This window comes from Punica granatum, chromosome 5 (genome assembly GCF_007655135.1).
Source record: "Punica granatum isolate Tunisia-2019 chromosome 5, ASM765513v2, whole genome shotgun sequence".
Classification (NCBI taxonomy): domain Eukaryota; kingdom Viridiplantae; phylum Streptophyta; class Magnoliopsida; order Myrtales; family Lythraceae; genus Punica; species Punica granatum.
Window position 1 is genome coordinate 8085157 of NC_045131.1, and position 17180 is coordinate 8102336.

A 17180-nucleotide genomic window follows, 5' to 3' on the forward strand; every position below is an offset into this window, starting at 1 on the left:
GTTCCCATAGGAAAGAATGGATCTATCGCTAGGACTTTAGCCCATGGAAGAGTAAATTATAATTCTTAAGTTTTTTTTTCATATATATGAAACAACGGACTTATGTAAAGAAGGGCAACCTCGGCATATATATTGTCGATATATGAGACTGATTTTCTTTTTTTTAGTTCTTTCAGACTCCAGTAGCTAGAAGTTTTTGCTGAAAAAAATCAATTTCACGTACTATTAATATTTTGCTGAAAAAATCTGGATTGGAAAATTAGGTTACTGAGTATTGGTATAATAAATTTTTGAAAAAGAAAGGCTTGAATTTGAGATAGTTAGAAGTTTGCTTTATTAAATATAATAACTATTAATTTTAAATTTTTTTCGGTTACAAATAAAATTTAAGGCCTAGAACAATTATATATTTTAGATTATTAACCCGCACTATGTGCTTAATTTTATATAATTTCATTTAATTTCGTGAAATTGAGATTTCTACCTTAATATAGATCAAATTCAATTTTTATGTATTCTTTTGATCTACATAGGGTTTTTTTTCGGTTACAATAGGAGGCTCATGACCTAGTATAAGGAAATTGAAAGGAAATCTAAATAAAGGGGCACATGTAGTCCCATTGATGAGAATCGAACATGGAGCCTCTAGGTTACCAGGTGAGAGTGTTAGCCACTACACTATACCCCCTTTCTCATCTACATAGGGTTTTACATTTTTCCAATTACTCATGAAATGTGATTTATGAAAGGAAATAATGTTTGGGGTGAGTACAATGTGAGTGTGACCTTGTGAGAGATGAAAATGGAAAAAGGAAAAGAGAAGTAGAAGCACAACGTGAGTGTGACCTTATGAGAGATGAAAATGGGCGTAATGGCGACGATTTCAGTGGCGGCCCTGCTTTGCTTATGGCTGGTTCATATTTTTTTTTTTGCCCTTTTCATTTACTGAAATTTGAAAAAAGAATATTAATACAAATGGGGTAAAACTTTGAAATGAAAAGTTCTGTGAGAAAAGTAAAAACATAATACAATATTCAAATTTTAAGTGTCTAAACTTTTTCTCAGAATTTTAAGAATTTATAATTCTATTATCTCTTCACTTACATTAAAATACTTGACATGAAAGTAATAAGAGTCACACATAACACAATCTATTGTCGATAATATTTTCAATTTTCTAATAATCTCTTCTTTTTTTTGTCAGTACGTACAACGGGTATTTCCACTACTAAAACTATTATTATTTAGTCAATTGACAAATTCATCTCTCTTAACTATGATTATGACTAATATTTATCTAAAAATTATTTAAAGTAGCAAATCAAATTAAATTATTTAATTTTCACGTCCCATGCATGTGATTTTTTTACATGAAACAGTATACTGGTTGTAACTTTTCTTCTATATATGTGTGTGTATATATATATATATAAGTACTATGAAAAATGGACGAGTCAAAGGCCGAAATGGGTTGCCGCATCTCTCTCCGCACTGTGCGTCCTTCTTTAGTCTTTCCCCAGGTGATCGATCCCTATCGCTCTCTCTCTCACATGGCAGCCTCTCCATCGCTACCGTACCTTCATTCAAAGCATTCAACCTGACCCACCAATAAGCTTAAATTTACCTTTTTTTCTATTTGAGGAGAGGTTTGGGGAAGGATCGGCCATCGATGGAACAATATGATGACGTTAGTTTTCTGCAAGGGAGATTGCCATTTTAGTGAAAGTTTCTGGAATAAGTAAATAGACTCATCTCTTGCATGGTCTTATGGTGGTTCGGCTCGACGACGGGTTCGGCACGTGTGCAATAAGCGTCCGAGTTACGACCCAAACATACAGTCGAGTGTTAATTATAGGACATCCTTGAGTTACGACCCAAGCGATGTCTGTTTCGGGCAGTATCGACAACAGTTATGACATGTATCCTCAATGTTGCTCTTCATAAGGACTATGTTTGCTGCCTCGATCGCGATGTCCATCCCTGCCCGGATAGCCATCCCCATGACCGTCTCTGTTCGACATTGCTTTCTATCTCGGTAAATTGGCAAATTCCGAGGACAAACCAAAGAGGTGTCCAATTCGATTGTTAATATTAGTCCAATTATATTCTTCGGTCAACTCGCCAGTTTCATAGTACGAATCCATCTTCTGATTCTATTAATTGTTGATTCCACATTATCTTCGTATATTTTTGAGAAAACTATCAAATTGATATACCATGTTGTCTACAACCCCCAATTTGCTACACGAAAAAATTGTCATTAATTTAATAGACAATGTTCAATCCGTCAATCAAAATGCCTAAAACAACGTGGCTTTTAAACTATATTTTTAAAAACAAATATCAATATGATGTCGTTTTGGGCATTTTGATAGACGGAATCGAAAATTGTGCATGAAATTAATGGCAAAATTTTTTCATGTACCAAATTGAGGGTTGCGGACAACATGATATATCAATTTTACAATTTTCTCTATATATTTCTGAGAACAAACTGCAAAATAAGTAGGTTTTGTTGAACTTTTCAACAACTTTGGAACACAGTTGTATCGGGGTATTGACCGATTAAAATGCAATTTGTGGCAAGCTAGCTCTACTTACACTTCGACAACGATCTCCGAGAAATATTGTTGCTCCATGTTTCTCAGCCTCCTCAAATGGCGCATGAAGTTCAAGACTGTTTTTAACACCAAGCTTATTTTCCCTCTTAACAGAGTTTTGAAACAAGAATAACAGGGTTAAGACACTAAACCATGCACTACTTGTGCTGTTTGAAGCAGAGTTAATGAAAACATATTCCCCGGGATATATCGGTGCTAAAGTTTGGGAAGTTACGAGATTAGGTGCGCACCCGAGAAGCTGCCATTTGCTTCCGAAGCTCAAGGAAGCATGAATAGTAGTGAGGAAAGGGCAAGATCAAATGTTCGGGGCGGACAACAAAGAACAAAAATGAGGTATTCTCTCCTTTCTAAAGCTGCGCAAGGCGGCCCCCCAGAACCAAGCCTGCCCCTCTTTCACCAAAGAGGAAAGAAGAATCTTCAAAGCGGACAGAAACCTAAATTTCCATTAGATTCATTTCGTTGCTTGCTTTGGTAGAGCCGCCTGCTGTCATGAGCAGAAGTCCTCTGCATTTTTCAGAGTAAAAAACCAAATACTAAGAAAAAGGACAGTTTTTTACTGGAAAAGAATATGATAAATTTTTATCACAGATATGAACCAAAGAGTGGCCATCAGGGAAACAGCATAATGGACTTCACAGCGGAAGATAAAACAGTGGAGGCATCGAACCGACAAAGGTGAGTAGAGAAGATTGTGCCTCGAGCATATACATGCACGTAAGAGTCCCGAATTGATGTATGACAGGCAAACCTCTATTTTCTCAGGTGGAGGTTCAAATAGATATCCCGCATTTTGGATGCCTAAAGACAACCTGCAGAGAGAGATCAGAAATAACTGCAGTGTTTTAGGAGAACTAGGCAATAATACTCTTGATATACCAACAATCACACAACAATCATAGACAGCACAAAATTACAAATTATATGAAAAATAAATAAATATATATGTTATAAAAAAAGAGGAAACTTGCTCGACATTGTGGTATTATATGAAAAATTTTATAGATTTTTTTTTCTTTTTTGATATACCACCAGTCACAATTACAAACTTCAAGCATATCCATGCATTATGCTTGCATGCTAGAGATTTCGGAACCCTAGACTACTAATAATATTCATTCTCTCTGTATCTCTCTCTATTTAATTTCAACGACCAAGAGTTATTACATAACACAGGGGGACCCCAAGGAATTTGCATTTTAAACTTTTGCCCCCAATACGAAATACGGAATGAGAAATTAGTCCAAAATATAGATTTTGGTAATTAAAAAATATTTGATGGAATATTCAGTAATTTTATCAAGGACTAGTCCTCATATCGTGATGTATAACTTGTTTTATTTGAGTTTGATTGAAATCTTAAGGTATATGGTCGCTCCTAAATGATGTCAATCGTCGACAAAAGATTGAAATTCATTTTAATTAATTGTCGAGTCGATTTGCTAATGGCATTTGTGTTGACTCGTTTCAAATCGCATAATTGGCCAGCTCCTCATATAATTTGACGAGTCCTGCACACTGGATAACTTGTCAAGGATATCTTCCCATGTTCTTACCTTGGAATTTCATAGTAATGGAACATAAAGGACATATGACTAAAATAAATGACATACCACATCAGTCTATCTTGCAAAGGACGAGCTTTACCTGCACAGGGCGATCACCAAGTATAACCCTCCCACCATATTTCATCGCTTCTTCAAATGCAACACGAAACTCATTACCAGGAAAAACCTCAAGCTTACTGGCAACCTTAATAACAGTTTTATAAGAAGAGGAAAAGGAGTAAGATAGTAAACGACAAAGCACCCCATTCTATCAGAGAAATGCAAGGAAAGGAAGATATTATTAGAAGGCTGAATTAGACAATGAACCAATATAAGGCTAAAAGAGATTTTTCAAAGCCAAATCACTTGAGTCTTACAATAATAGCATAAGCCCAAATACCAGAGGAATTAAAGCAACATACTTTTGCAAGAAACCAGCTGTAAAGAATCCCAAATAGATTTTGCTTTTTCTTCCGCATTTCTATCATTTCTCCAACAGTTGGTACCTGATTAACCATTCAATGTAAGCAGTACCCATAACAGATAAAGACAAATAGTAGCTAGTTGACATCGATTGCACTGCCTATAATCAAACATAATTCAGTCTGTGATTAGGCATCATCGAGAGCAGAAATAACTACATTGCACATGCACCTAAAGGAAGAAGTTGCCTGAGTGTCCCAAAATAAATAAAAATTGTGATGCATGTCCTCAGCATATTCAAGCAAATGCAGACATGAAGGGAGCGTATGTAGGCTGGCAATTAGATGAGGCACAACGGGATTTTACTGCATAAGTTGAAGTAAATCTTAGCTCGAAAACACAGACATCTTCCTCGATAAGACGATCCTCCTTGGTGAATTTCGCCCAAACATAGGAGAACTTTGCCTATGTGGTTTCCTGGATTATCATAATAGTATAACTTCACCGGCCAAGATTCGTCCACAATTCTCAGCTTCACTGGCCACATACCCTCTACCCCACCGAATCCATCTTTATCAATCCTACTTCTCCAAGAAAACCAGTTTTTTTTATCCATTATCAGTGACAATAATAACTTCCTGATCTAGGTGCGTGTTAAGCTAAGTTTGGGAAATTCACCAACTCGATGATTCAAGTGAGATGGATATATCCAAACTCAAAAGAAATGGTGTGTCGCTCGGAATCCTTTGGCAGCTTTGGGAGCCTCACTAGAAGAACTTCCACCAGGACTTACCTTTTTTTCAATTAGTAAAAAGAAATAGATGAATCCTAGACTAGTTTACCCATTTGGTTTTACAATTTTTTTTTACTTTATTCCATTATACTCTACTTATCTTCAATTCAACAACACAGTTATTACTTTTTTTTTTTCATTTTTTCAATTTTTAAACCATTCAATTCAACCTTAATACTAAATTCTCTTAACTATTTATTACTTTGTTTTTCATAATTCAACAACACAATTATTACTTTCTTTTAACTATTTATTACTTTTTCACATTTTTTCTTATAATTCAACAACACAATCATTACAAACCAATTAAAATCAAAATTTAACTCTACCCAACTCTAAAACTAAACACAACAAATTGTTCCATCTTCATCCCTCTCTCTCCGTGTGTCTTGCTTCTAGCTAAAAAACCAATGAAAAATCTTTTATGTGAACTAGGAGCATCCCACTCGTTCGATCATAAGTTTTGATATGAGTATTTTAGATAAACTCTCAGCTCATAATCGACCATCTCTTCGATTTTCCTATACTAATATTCACATCAAATTTTGTGAAATTCAAACCAACTAAAATATAGATTTATACAAAAAATTAATTTATATTCACAAAAGAATAATTATAATATCTATTCTCCATATTTACCTCATAAATTAAATTTACAGAAAATAAACGACACATATCTATCTCAATGAATTTATTAAACTAAATTTTCAAATTATTAACTGAAAATAAGAAATATGCAAAGGATCGCGCAATGCACGGGCTAATGGGGCTAACTTAAGAAGTATAAGATAACAGTATATGGTGGCCTACAAGACATCATTTTTACGAGTGATATTTAAGTTGGAGGATGCTTTAAAAAAAATTTATGTACGATTTATCAAACTTCGTTTATATGAAATGCTGAAATTATACCATGTTATTATGCTGCCATATCAAAGTTAAACGGCATGAACAAACGTGATGTTAACTAATGCCCAGATTTATGACAAATTAGAAACCATGTATAATCTTGATAAGATTTCTAATGAGGACAAAACCTTTTTTTATGCTTAACCATTTATTTTTAACTTAATTTTATATATAAGTAGATAAATATGAACTTAAATTAAAGTAAGGTCTTAGTTTGCTGACTTTTACCTCATATAGAGGAATCAATTAGGGCGAGCAAAAAGTCATGACTGCATATTTAGCACCGAAATTGCGTATTGAAAGCGAAGGGAACCCTGATTGAGAAAAAGAGAAAAAAAAACTCATTTTATCGATTCGCGGTTTAAAGTAAGATTAATGCGACTTTAAAGTAAGATTAATGCGACGTGATTTGAAAGCTGTGTATTCAAGTATTGATATAAAAGTTGGTAGAATATATGCAAAGTTTAAAACCATAAGAACCGAGTAAAATAATTTTAGTTAGACTTTTATTTTTTGCGATATGAATGAGCAAAAATCCACACAAGCCTAATAAAAAAAAACTATGTGGTTAACTTGTTATGTAGTTTATTAATTGTGATTTCCAGAAAGAGTACAGACTTTACTGCGTGAAATACGGTAACTAATACATAAAGATGTGTTGATTTGGATTCAAGAGAACATATTCAATTGACTTGTAAGTGGCAATTTCTATCGTCAATACGGCTTAAATATCATTTAATACAAGTTCCAAATTTATATATATATATATATATATATAATTTAAGCTTCATTAATTTCAAGTTCGAAATTTATATGGTAGTAATGTTCGGATAAATACAATGACAACGACCATCGAGCCTCGCTCAACTTGTTCACACTTGCTAATCCGATCGACTTTACCAGGCCTTGTTGGATTTTTTTAATGCATTACCTCTAACACATCTAAAGCTGTGCTGAAATCGAGATCATTATACATGACCGAAACTTCATTAATAAGATCAGTTCCGACTTGGATTTTGAAATACAGATCCTCTAACTGTTATCTTCCCAATTTAGACAACGAAATTTCGCTATGAATCTGAAAAAGTCAATGAAACTCGATTAAATTGGAAGAGGAAACACCACTAATTATTCTCAAATCACGAATTATCTTCCTTGGGAGGGTTCAGTTACCATTTCTGCTGTCGAGGTAACCTTGTCAGCACGATTTCATTGCTTTCTTTTATTAACTTTAGTACTTCCAAAGTACCAAAGATCCAAACTGAAAATTTCAGTATTTACGAACAATTGTTTGTTCTTATATGTTAATTAAGAGTTTTTTTTATTTCAATCTTAAATTAAAAATATTAAAAACAAAGTTTTTATTCCGAAAAAATAAAAAAAGGGAATCCCTAGATTGGAAGACGGAGAGGGGGTAGGTCGCAAGCAATAGACCACCGATGGGGGTTGGTGCCCTCCAGCGTCCTAGAGGTCTTTGGCGACCTCGGACTGAGGACTGGTGGCAGCCAGCGACAGCCCCACCCCCTCCTCCGTCTTCCGATCTGCGAGCGTGGTTGCTCTTTTTTCTTTTTATGTTTTTAATCTTCATTTCTTTCTTATTTCTTAATCAATTTGAAAAGTGATCGGTTCGATTGGATTGCCAGTCACCCTTCAGAGGCCAAATCGGTGTCAGCACGACATGACTGACGTCATGCTAGCTAGACAAGCCGTAAGATATATACATCGTATTTTTTTTAACGAAAAGTGGAAGCAAACGGTTGGATTTCGTGTGTGCAGGCACCACGTGGAACGCAGCACACAAGCTGAGTTCAGCTGACCTGAGGAGAGCCACAGGCAGAGCCGAAGTTATTAGTAAAATCATGGATGCTATCTCGTGCTACTTCCCTGCCAAGCTCCGCGTCGACATTCGAGAAGTTGCGTCGAAGTTTGGAGGGACTATGGTGCTTCCGAGGAAGGAGCTGTCATTCTTGCGCTTGCCAAAGGTCTTCAGTTTCCGAGTCCTGTGTTCGACAAGAGAGAAGCTCGTCATGCCTCTCTGTACGTCTGCTTCCAGCTCGTCATCACCTAACACAGAGGTGAAATATATAATAGTGACAGCGAAGAGTTTTAGTACTTACTATATATGAAACGGTGAAGTGTTGTGCTCCCCAGATAGCTCGTCAGCTCGATTTCATTGGGGAAAATTGCGGATCTTTGAAGTGTTGTGGCCATGCTGAACAACATGTTGAAGCATTTGCTTTGCTTTGGTTGGTGCCGAGGCTTGCCTTTTCTGATCGATGGGCTCACAGAAGTGTTGCAGGAGAGCGCTTCGCCAAAATACTAGGACGATGCATTGGACAAACTCAAGGTATCTGACAGCGAACACAAGGCCCTGGAACTCAGTCTAAGGCCCTCAGAGAACAGCCAAGATATCAACATGCTCTGGTGTTGCGGGACGAAAAGGATTTGGAAGAGTCGGACGTCAAGTCATGTGAAAGCAAGGCGATCTTCTTACCTTATCCTGATATTCGGGAGCTGTCATGTACATGGGAATGTCCAGAATGGGAGAAACTTGTCCTCTTTGCACAAGAAGACCGTCTCCTGAAGGTCCCATATTTATTCTTCACGTTAATGCCAAAACTCAAGGTCTTGGATTTCACCCTTGCATAACTGGATCCCTTACCATTGTTGACCCAATACCTGAAAAACTTGCTAACATTATGTTTTGATTACTGCTATGATCTGGAGGGATCTTAAGAACCTACACGTGCTCAGCTCCATAAGCCTGACATCACTCGACTGCCAAAAGAAGTCGGGGAATCGACAGGTTTGAGATCATTATACTTGAGCTATTGCTCGAGACTGGAAGTGATTAAACCGGGGTCATTGGAGGGGTTGGTTCAACTGGAAGAGCTATATCTGAAAGATTCCCTTAGAAGGAGATGAAGAGCAAACTGATCCCAGTCTTGCTGAGTTGAACAGTTTGTCTCATTTAAGCAACCTAGCCATTCTTGTTCCTGATGTCAACATGTTTGTGCAGACCTGGCATTCTCGGGGACACTAACCAAGTAGAGTGTTCCTTGGCAATACGTGGGACTGGTCTGGGATATACAAAGAGCAGCGAACGCTCAAGGTCGAGTTGGAAGGCAATGGTATCCTCTCTGAAGATTGGTTCCAATGTACTTTGAAGAGGACTGAAGATCTTCATCTGCATGGTTCAGATGGAACAAAGAGAACCATCCATGTGCTGCGTAGAGAAGGCTTCAAGGAATTGAAGCATCTCCATGTAGAACACAGTCCCTCCACTCATTACCTTGTCCGCTCAACCAAATGCACCGGGGAGGGAGCACTTCCCGTTTAGAGAGAACAAAAGATTGACCTTTGCTTTTTCATTGAAACAGGAGCAAAAGAGGCTCAAGCTACTAATGTTTTGAGTAAATGGATGGAGTTATTGGAATAATTATTATTTTCTAACTGTTGTTCGAAAATCAAGCCAGTTTATTCACTGTCTGGTAGACTTACCTGAAGGGAGAGGGAAGATTCATGTGACATTTGTTTATGGATCTAACAGCGCACAAGAGAGGAAGCAGTTATGGGATGATTTGAAGCGGTTGTTTCACATGGTTTCTGGTCCTTGGACCTTACTTGGGAACTTTAATGCAGTGAAAGACCCGTCGGAGTTGAATGCTCGAGGCAAGATAATTCAGAATCTCGGTTCTTCCCTATTGCTAGTGCTTGGGAGATATTGAGGCCTCGAGGTACAAAAGTAAATTGAAAGGGCATGGTCTGGTCATATGGTTGCGTCCCTCGTGTTTCTATTATATATATGTTGGCTTTTGTGGCATGATAAACTTGCTACAAAGCAAAGATTGCACAGGCGGAATCTAGTTCAAGATGTTGAATGTGAATATTGCAAAGCTGCCATAGAAACAAGGGACCATTTATTTTTCTCTTGTACAGTTAAAGTATTTGATTATGAGCCGGATTGGAATATGTTGGTCTCAGGCTGATTGGAAAAGTGAAACAGACTGGATTCTTGCTCAAAAAGGAAGGAAGCTAGACAAGATCATACTGGAGCTGATTTGGTCAAATCATACATACTGCATCTGGCTTGAAAGGAATATGAGGGTTTTCATATTATATACTCTTCGTCTGGCTCAAAAAGTCTTGAAATGTGTCGGAGAGAGAATGCGGATTTTTCCTAATCTCAGATTTAAGGTAGGTGGGTCTGTTTTTGCTGAGAAGTTTGGCCTGCGTGCCATCATCTTGGATGAGTCATAAAGTTCTGTATTGCTTGTACATAAACTGATTGGAATTGAATGAATCTTCACTTATCAAAGAAAGAAAATTTTATATTAGGTGACATTATAATATTCATGTGTAACATTATTCCAACAATATCACTATATTAATCAATTCTTTTATATTATTATATATAATAACTCATTATAAGTTTTTAAGATATATGACTGAAAAGAAAGAAAAATTTTAATGTTACAGTAACTTATTACAATAAATTATATATACTTCCTTTTAGATTCCTTCTTATTCAAAGTTTCAACTTTAAGAATGCAGCTGGACTAAAAATGAATTATGACTAAAATAGAAAAGTAATTGGTTGATGGAGAAATTTGAGAAATTTCCTTAATAGAATAATAAAAAGTGACGCTGTGCGAAATTTGATGTATATCAAATTTGAACTGCTATTCTAGCACTTGAGAATCATGCAAAATGTAAGTACTTCATATTTTGCTCCTTCTAATACATTGACCATCTAGGTGATCTTAGGAAGATTAAGATTTCATAAATTTATTATTCGCGCTTCTATCAGTTTTTTTATTTATGATTAATTTAACTGATGTAAATCAGAACTTCATATGGGCTTGCTAATGATTGAATTAGAATTGAAAAATCTACTTACTGCGGGGCCATTGCAATTGAGCCAAGATAGGCTGCTGCTCGTGTCAACTTGTAGGGTGAACTCAGACGGCAGAGTTCCAAACTTGGCCTTCACTTAGTAAAAGTAATTCCTGCAAGAAAGAAAGGAACAGAGAGAGAGAGAGAGAGAGAGAGAGAGAGAGAGAGAGAGAGAGTCAATAACCGAGCTGAGAAGAGCAACAACTAAAAATAATTATTATATTCGTTCAAAAGATTAAATTAACTTTAATTATCCAATATGAGCACCGGATCCCAGGAGGGGGAAGTACACCACGCCTCCCGGCACCACATGCCCTTGCTGCTCCCCTCAGAGCCTGAAAAGCCGGCAGAGGTTGCCGGCATGGAGCGATGCCACATCAAGGACCTCGCTCTGGTTGAGAGAGGTCCAGGCTCGCTCTAGGACCAACGGGGACAACACTTGTACCTTGCAAGCAACGGTGAACAATAGTGCAACCGCAGCTACCGCTATGAGCACTGAAGCCATATGTACTCTTGACGCAGCGTACAACGCGAGTAACCGTCACAGACCCGTTGATTCGCGCTCGAATACCGGAACTACGACCCTCTATACTGTTGATTCTACGAATACCAGAAAATAGGCATCAAACTCGAATCGGAGATTGGACAAAGCATGAAAACTCTGAATTTTATTGATAATTCAAAAGACGACCCTCTTGCCGTAGGGCTTACAGAAAGCTTAAATAGGGTATTAATAAACCTAAATTGCATAAAAGAACTAAAGTTTTCAAAAATTACAAAAACACCCTAATTAACATAAATTGCCTGTTTGAGGCCCTAAACGATGGAATTTACCTTAAATATCGAAAAATCACGGCGAAGGCCATTTCCTTCAAGATAGGGCCGTCATAACCTATTTTTTTTCAGGTACCGACTTGCCAGGTCTTCTGCCGCATCAACTCTGGACAAATTAAAAGAAAATCTCATCAGTTAATTAAAATTGATGAATGCATTGATTGGTGCTAAAAAACTGATATCGGTATAACAAAAGTTTGCTCAACCCCTATATATTTAAGTAACGGAGTTTGAAACTAGTAGAATGATGTAAACCATGTCAAAATGCATCATACTTACTCGAGTAATAAATTTTATATATAGGGCGTTTCTTCTTTAATTGCTTCTTTGGCTTGAAAAAGAAAAATTATCCAAAATTTCCCGCTTATTATTGTTGCTCAAACAATAAACCTCCATTTGCATTAAGATTCAACTAAATATCTCGAGCTATGGGCCCGCGGAGAGGCAGAAGCAGCGAGGGCCCGCGGGATATGGAGATGAGGTTCGGGTTGGTCGGAGGAGCAGCGCCTGAGGGCAAGAAGTCATCGGTGGTTGAGGGGAAATCACTTCAGTGAGGTTGTGATAGATGAGAATCGTGGAGAGAAGCAGTAAGCATAAATATTTTTATCAATATTTAATAAATTTCAATAGATTCACATTTTGAAAAATATGAAATCATTCAGAAAATTCTTGAAAAATTACAGAAAATAGAAAATCTAAATAAAAGTTCATCCGCGTAACAATTGCTATAATTGGATGTTGGAGCCAGCCAACGAAGTAGCTGGACCCACTGAGCTTCATTATCATCAACACAGCCTCGTCAAAGTAATATTCAGTATTCTTCAACCTGATGTGAGGTGGCTTTGGCAATCATTTCACTGATTTAAACACTCAAGTTCATATCATGTTGATTTCATGCATTTTTGGTCCCCGAAAGGCAAGCATATACTCATCCATCACCCAAGCAAGATCAAAATAGACCTAGACGTGATTCTAAGGGCTTAAGAAGGTACCTCCTTTGAGCTAATGTTGAAGGGAATCGCGTGAGATGACGAGAGAAGCACGAAGGGGAAATTCAGGGTCTCCTTCACCACCGGTTTGAGGGACGACCTCGGCTGTTGCTGCTACTTCGGAATCCACTGGGAGACTCCTTGGCACTGGGAAGGAAGGTCGAAGTGGGGTCGTGAGGAGCTGCAACTGCCCGTAGCTAAGCTGAAGACAAGATGTCCTCGAAAGACCCTTCTCGAGGCTGTCCTGCTCAATGATTGTGGTGGCTGACTGTTAGCAGTGGATGGGGGCGGGGGTTGGGGGGTGGAGGAAAACTTTTATACGAGTAACATGAGATCTTTCATGCATATAGGATAAAAACAGAATACGATAAATATGGAATTCTGCATAAAAAGAGTGGACTTTGTGTCAAAATTATTATTTCAAAATCGAATAAGAGTACTTTCTAGGTCTTATCTAATTAATCAGACTTTGAAATTATAAATTAATTCCAATATTAATTTGAATGAAAAGATACATGCAAAGCGCCTAGCTTCTCTATATATGCCTTTACCGGGCAGAAAGGAAAAAATCTATCTGGTTGCAACATAAACAACAAAAAAAGGGATCAAAGGGATGAGTAGTCATGTGCTCCCATTCAATTCGATCCTTAATTATAAATAAAAAAAAAAGAAGTGATTTAATTCTCTCTGCTTATAATGTTGCAGTTCAATGGTAGTATTGGATTAAGTACTTGTACTCATCAAATCCCATATTTGTCGGTATTCCAATCCCACATATATCGGTAAGACCCCTTTAATAGATAGAACCATTACATTAGATTGACATTAATTTGGTCGAAGAGCTCATGACAATCCAACAATTATCAAGGTCCGACCATACCGTAAACTATTCATTCATGTCGTAAAGGTAGAAATATTATACCCCGCATTACCAAGCCGAAAACCTTGATCATTTCATAACCAAATAACAATTATAAAGAAATAGACGAACGTTTAAATTTTGTTATATAATGATGATGATATTACAAATTATTTTAATTCTACTGTGTTATTTCTTTCTAGACCTTACTTGATATGTTTCTCCTACGCTCGGTATGCTCTTATTATTTTAAATGATAACTATATATGTTAATACTTTTTTTCAATTATATTATGCGTATATTTTCTTTTATAATATAACACAAGGAAAAACGTAGCCTTTCTACATCATCACAGTCAGTTTTATGACAATAATCTTTTATTATGGTGAAACAAAATTTGTTAATAAAAGAAGAGGAGAAGAAAAGAAAAGGGCAAACTTGCAAGGCGCAGAGCTGGGGTCAAGTCCATGACAATAAAAATGAAAATTACATGGAAAAAGCGCGGCCTTTCTACGTATTCAGCAAACCAAAGCAGTTTTATGACAATATATAATATGTGATGCGATTGTGGTGGAAAACAATAACAGAATTCGTAATAATAAAAGAAGAAAAGAAGGGAAAAAAACTTACAAGGAGCGGAGCATAGGTCAAGTCCATGACAATAAAATTCGGTTACATTACATTACGCAACAAAGGGCATCATATCAGATCAGATCAACAGTTTAATCTATAGCTATCGCCGGAATGAAAGCCGAATCTCTTGAATCAAAATTGTACCTCGAGAAAAAAATTAGTTTATCGCCATCATAAACAAATTTAACTTTTGCAGTTAAAGGTCGCTCACGCTCATTAAATATATAGATGTATCAAAAGATGGAAAAAAAACGCGGCCTCTCTACATCATCAGCAAACCAAAGCAATCAATTTTATGACAATAATATATAATTTATGTGATTGTAGAGGGGAAAAACCGGAAAAAAAAAAACAGAATTCGTGATAATAAACAAAGAGAGAAGGCAAACTTGCAAGAAGCGAAGCTGAGGTCAGTCCATGAAAAGGCTTTCTCATAAGAAAGAGGGGTTGTGGAAGAACTGTGCTTTGTGAGAGGAGAGGAGAGGAGACGAGAGGAGGGGAGAGAGAAATATACCAGTCGAAGGGAGCGACGACCGGAGAAAACTGAAGCATAGCAGCAATTTGTGCGAGTGAAGGGAGTAGGTGGTGAGAGATTTGTGGGCGAGGTGTAGGCTGGCGTTGTGGCCTGGCAGAGCAGGAAGAAGGGAATTGCTTATCGTGGTTGATGGTGGGTTTTAGGGTAGTTTATTTTCATTTTCTTTAATTCAATTTTAATTTGTTTTAATTTAACATAGAAGAAACTTTTTTTTCTGTGTGTGTGTGTTCTCTTCGGTGCCAGGAACCAAAAGCTCCAAAGAGATCGAAGTAATCAGATGATTTTCTTTTGGAAGTGGGAGCAAGATAGATAGATAGATGCCACCTTCCCTTTGTGTCTATGAGCAGCACCAAGTATATATCCTAAGAGGAAAAACAAAGGAACCAGTTCAGAACTACCAGTCTTAAAGAACCCAAGCTGCTACCTCACAGTTTCCTCAAAACCGAACAATGGGAGAAGCAGATATATCAACTTTCCTCTTACGTTTCCACATCTAAAATAAACTCATAATAATAGTAAAAATCCCATTTTACAAAAATTTAAAAAAGCAAAAAAGACACAGGAAAATATTTCCTTGTATTAGGTTTGCTGTAGACAGCTGGAAATCTAGATGTTGCTGTCGCCTTTTTCTTTCGAGTTTATAATCAAGTTAGAATGGCAGCAAAATTTGACAGCACCTCTTACGAATAGACTCCACCTGACATCTTTTTATGGAAGCATATTTCCTGTGAGGGAAGTAAGTTTTCTTTTTAATTACTTAACTATAGAGTCTTTCATCAAAATAGTGTCATTTTTATCGTCTGTTTCATATAATTGAAGACTCCTAATAGAGTCTATTTTTCCCACCAAAAGAAGAGGTTAGAGGGCAATAATTATAGTCCGCAGAGTTAACTAGCTAATAATTTTAAACATTAGGATCAATGAAACTAAATCAGAGCTAATTTCCAGAGCTAATATGTCACCTGTCGAGACATATTTACAATCGAGGATACCGCTTTTGGCAGATAAAGCATTTCCCTTTTTCTTCTTCTTTTGGCTGAAATCGGTAGTTCCTTTGCATTATGAAGGGAGTAAAGAAGGATTCAAGATTGATATTGGATGTTGTATACTTGAAAGTCCTTGGGCTTGAAATTTATTGTCTTAATTATTTATTACATGTCACAGTAGAGTCTACGGGGAAAAAACAAATGGACGTAAGACCTAACTAAATATCTCAGTGATACATGCCGATTGTACTGTAATGAGTAACAATGATTGGCTTGTATAAAATAACTCAAATTATTGTATGTGGAACGCATGTGCTATTACACTAGAAACAACAAAAAGAATACAACTTAAATAAGAATGTGTTGAAAGAACAAATAATAACTAATGCATGACATAATCAAATTCAAAATAATTAATTCAACCATGTGGTCCGTTATTTCAAGAAGCTCTTGAATATACAAACATGCCTGGAGCTTCCTGTCCTTGCATTTATTACGTCAGTCGTAGGATCTCATAGGTGAGGTGAAGTTAACATGTGTCAATGTTACAAGTGATCGATACATCTATAATATATAGGAAGTTATGCAGGTCAAGGAGTCCTAGCTAACTTTAGTATATAATCAGTTTAATGTTCAAGGCCAACTGAAAACGGGAAGCATGATATTTAATTGATTACGTGTCCTCATCAAATGCTCCTACTTATAGTATGAGATTCATCAGGTCTAGATTCGTAATCTCTGGATTCAATGCATAATGGCGACGATTTCAGTGGTTGCCTGCTTTGCTTATGGCCGGTTCATATTTTTTTTCCTTTTTATTTACTGATATTTGAAAAAAGAATATTAATACAAAAGGGGTAAAACTTTAAAATGAAAAGTTATGTGAGAAAAGTAAAAACATAACACAACATTCAGATTTTAAGTGTTTAAATTTTTTGTCAGAATTTTAAGAATTTATAATTCTATTATCCCTCCACTTACATTAAAATACGTGACATGAAAGAATAAGAGTCACACATAACACAATTTATTGTCGATAATATTTTCAAATTTCTAATAATCTCTTCTTCTTTTTCTTGTCAGTACGTAGCATGGGTATTTCCACTACTCCAATTATTATTATTATTATTATTATTATTTAGTCACTTGACAAATTC

The 17180-nt window shown here is 36.5% G+C and overlaps 1 long non-coding RNA gene across 6 annotated transcripts; it reads right to left on the reverse strand.

Annotated features, from left to right (window-relative positions):
- Positions 1–2667: 2667 nt before the first annotated feature.
- On the reverse strand, positions 2668–15500 carry LOC116208843. 6 transcript variants are annotated; one of them, XR_004157137.1, is made up of 8 exons: positions 15017–15489; positions 13013–13253; positions 12021–12126; positions 11632–11786; positions 11191–11299; positions 4588–4671; positions 4266–4370; positions 2668–3430 (listed from the first exon to the last, which is right to left on the reverse strand). It is a non-coding gene; the product is annotated as an uncharacterized LOC116208843 (long non-coding RNA). The 6 variants fall into 6 exon arrangements; XR_004157140.1 differs by lacking the exons at positions 2668–3430; positions 4266–4370; positions 4588–4671 and adding exons at positions 7917–8290; positions 8408–8661; positions 8785–10594 and having other exon boundaries at positions 15017–15499; XR_004157139.1 differs by lacking the exons at positions 2668–3430; positions 4266–4370; positions 4588–4671 and adding exons at positions 7917–8290; positions 8408–8641; positions 8785–10594 and having other exon boundaries at positions 15017–15498.
- Between the last annotated feature and the right edge of the window lie 1680 nt (positions 15501–17180).